Below are 2,500 nucleotides of genomic sequence, written 5' to 3'. Positions count from 1 at the left end.
CAGGCTGCTAAACAATTTACTGTGGCTATCAGTGCTCGCTTTGTCCACTGTTTGCTTCACTCTTTGTCAAACCCTGAGTAAGTCATTACAGCAAAGGCTGGTATTTTTCACCAAAATCCTTCACTTTCCAGTAATGCCTCGAAATTCAAATGCCCACTGATTCTCCTTCAGTCAAAGTGCGGTCACTGAATTTGACAGTGAAAGGATTAGAGTGTTGAATTTTTTGACCCCGTCGTGATTTGAACACGCAACCTTCTGATCTGGAGTCAGACACGCTACCATTGCGCCACGAGGTCCCACAGCTGTCACGCAGATAAACTTTCCCACTTTTCTCAGAATCTATTATTGAGGCCTTGAGCGATGGAAGCTTTCAGAGCAGAAAGAGCCATTCTCTGTTGCCCCTGCAGACGTTTTTGCTTGCTGTTACCTTGTTACACCGTGCAATACTTACCACCGTGCGTTAGTAAGAGCGAACTTGGCGCCACGTCCGTGCAGAGCCTTTCGGAAGCCTGGATAGCTCAGTCGGTAGAGCATCAGACTTTTAATCTGAGGGTCCAGGGTTCAAGTCCCTGTTCAGGCGATTTCTTTAAACCCAAGCAAAATGGGCCGTCACACTCGTGAGAGCAAGATCCTGGTCTAAACGCCAGGCTGCTAAACAATTTACTGTGGCTATCAGTGCTCGCTTTGTCCACTGTTTGCTTCACTCTTTGTCAAACCCTGAGTAAGTCATTACAGCAAAGGCTGGTATTTTTCACCAAAATCCTTCACTTTCCAGTAATGCCTCGAAATTCAAAGGCCCACTGATTCTCCTTCAGTCAAAGTGCGGTCACTGAATTTGACAGTGAAAAGATTAGAGTGTTGAATTTTTTGACCCCGACGTGATTTGAACACGCAACCTTCTGATCTGGAGTCAGACGCGCTACCGTTGCGCCACGAGGTCCCACAGCTGTCACGCAGATAAACTTTCCCACTTTTCCCAGAATCTATTATTGAGGCCTTGAGCGATGGAAGCTTTCAGAGCAGAAAGAGCCATTCTCTGTTGCCCCTGCAGACGTTTTTGCTTGCTGTTACCTTGTTACACCGTGCAATACTTACCACCGTGCGTTAGTAAGAGCGAACTTGGCGCCACGTCCGTGCAGAGCCTTTCGGAAGCCTGGATAGCTCAGTCGGTAGAGCATCAGACTTTTAATCTGAGGGTCCAGGGTTCAAGTCCCTGTTCAGGCGATTTCTTTAAACCCAAGCAAAATGGGCCGTCACACTCGTGAGAGCAAGATCCTGGTCTAAACGCCAGGCTGCTAAACAATTTACTGTGGCTATCAGTGCTCGCTTTGTCCACTGTTTGCTTCACTCTTTGTCAAACCCTGAGTAAGTCATTACAGCAAAGGCTGGTATTTTTCACCAAAATCCTTCACTTTCCAGTAATGCCTCGAAATTCAAAGGCCCACTGATTCTCCTTCAGTCAAAGTGCGGTCACTGAATTTGACAGTGAAAAGATTAGAGTGTTGAATTTTTTGACCCCGACGTGATTTGAACACGCAACCTTCTGATCTGGAGTCAGACGCGCTACCGTTGCGCCACGAGGTCCCACAGCTGTCACGCAGATAAACTTTCCCACTTTTCCCAGAATCTATTATTGAGGCCTTGAGCGATGGAAGCTTTCAGAGCAGAAAGAGCCATTCTCTGTTGCCCCTGCAGACGTTTTTGCTTGCTGTTACCTTGTTACACCGTGCAATACTTACCACCGTGCGTTAGTAAGAGCGAACTTGGCGCCACGTCCGTGCAGAGCCTTTCTGAAGCCTGGATAGCTCAGTCGGTAGAACATCAGACTTTTAATCTGAGGGTCCAGGGTTCAAGTCCCTGTTCAGGCGATTTCTTTAAACCCAAGCAAAATGGGCCGTCACACTCGTGAGAGCAAGATCCTGGTCTAAACGCCAGGCTGCTAAACAATTTACTGTGGCTATCAGTGCTCGCTTTGTCCACTGTTTGCTTCACTCTTTGTCAAACCCTGAGTAAGTCATTACAGCAAAGGCTGGTATTTTTCACCAAAATCCTTCACTTTCCAGTAATGCCTCGAAATTCAAATGCCCACTGATTCTCCTTCAGTCAAAGTGCGGTCACTGAATTTGACAGTGAAAGGATTAGAGTGTTGAATTTTTTGACCCCGTCGTGATTTGAACACGCAACCTTCTGATCTGGAGTCAGACACGCTACCATTGCGCCACGAGGTCCCACAGCTGTCACGCAGATAAACTTTCCCACTTTTCCCAGAATCTATTATTGAGGCCTTGAGCGATGGAAGCTTTCAGAGCAGAAAGAGCCATTCTCTGTTGCCCCTGCAGACGTTTTTGCTTGCTGTTACCTTGTTACACCGTGCAATACTTACCACCGTGCGTTAGTAAGAGCGAACTTGGCGCCACGTCCGTGCAGAGCCTATCGGAAGCCTGGATAGCTCAGTCGGTAGAGCATCAGACTTTTAATCTGAGGGTCCAGGGTTCAAGTC

General features: G+C 47.5%; 8 non-coding genes across 8 annotated transcripts in view; 4 read left to right on the top strand and 4 right to left on the bottom strand.

The window, feature by feature from the left end:
* Positions 1-224: 224 nt before the first annotated feature.
* Positions 225-296, bottom strand: trnaw-cca (transfer RNA tryptophan (anticodon CCA)). Its single transcript has one exon. It is a non-coding gene; the product is annotated as a tRNA-Trp (tRNA).
* A 211-nt stretch (positions 297-507) lies between these two features.
* Positions 508-580, top strand: trnak-uuu (transfer RNA lysine (anticodon UUU)). The gene has a single exon. It is a non-coding gene; the product is annotated as a tRNA-Lys (tRNA).
* Positions 581-868: 288 nt separating this feature from the next.
* Positions 869-940, bottom strand: trnaw-cca (transfer RNA tryptophan (anticodon CCA)). Its single transcript has one exon. It is a non-coding gene; the product is annotated as a tRNA-Trp (tRNA).
* Positions 941-1,151: 211 nt separating this feature from the next.
* trnak-uuu (transfer RNA lysine (anticodon UUU)) lies at positions 1,152-1,224 on the top strand. The gene has a single exon. It is a non-coding gene; the product is annotated as a tRNA-Lys (tRNA).
* A 288-nt stretch (positions 1,225-1,512) lies between these two features.
* Positions 1,513-1,584, bottom strand: trnaw-cca (transfer RNA tryptophan (anticodon CCA)). Its single transcript has one exon. It is a non-coding gene; the product is annotated as a tRNA-Trp (tRNA).
* Positions 1,585-1,795: 211 nt separating this feature from the next.
* On the top strand, positions 1,796-1,868 carry trnak-uuu (transfer RNA lysine (anticodon UUU)). Its single transcript has one exon. It is a non-coding gene; the product is annotated as a tRNA-Lys (tRNA).
* Positions 1,869-2,156: 288 nt separating this feature from the next.
* On the bottom strand, positions 2,157-2,228 carry trnaw-cca (transfer RNA tryptophan (anticodon CCA)). The gene has a single exon. It is a non-coding gene; the product is annotated as a tRNA-Trp (tRNA).
* A 211-nt stretch (positions 2,229-2,439) lies between these two features.
* The window catches only part of trnak-uuu (transfer RNA lysine (anticodon UUU)), a 73-nt gene continuing 12 nt past the window's right edge, over positions 2,440-2,500 (top strand). Inside the window, exon 1 of the tRNA in view lies at positions 2,440-2,500. This exon is cut by the window's right edge and continues 12 nt beyond it. This is a non-coding gene — a tRNA (tRNA-Lys).

This window comes from Alosa pseudoharengus, unplaced genomic scaffold, assembly GCF_046254945.1.
Source record: "Alosa pseudoharengus isolate Yale_2024_CS ecotype anadromous, Long Island Sound unplaced genomic scaffold, YU_APseudo_1.1 YU_APseudo_1.1_scf_8, whole genome shotgun sequence".
NCBI lineage: Eukaryota > Metazoa > Chordata > Actinopteri > Clupeiformes > Clupeidae > Alosa > Alosa pseudoharengus.
This window is presented reverse-complemented; position numbering and strand designations above follow the sequence as displayed.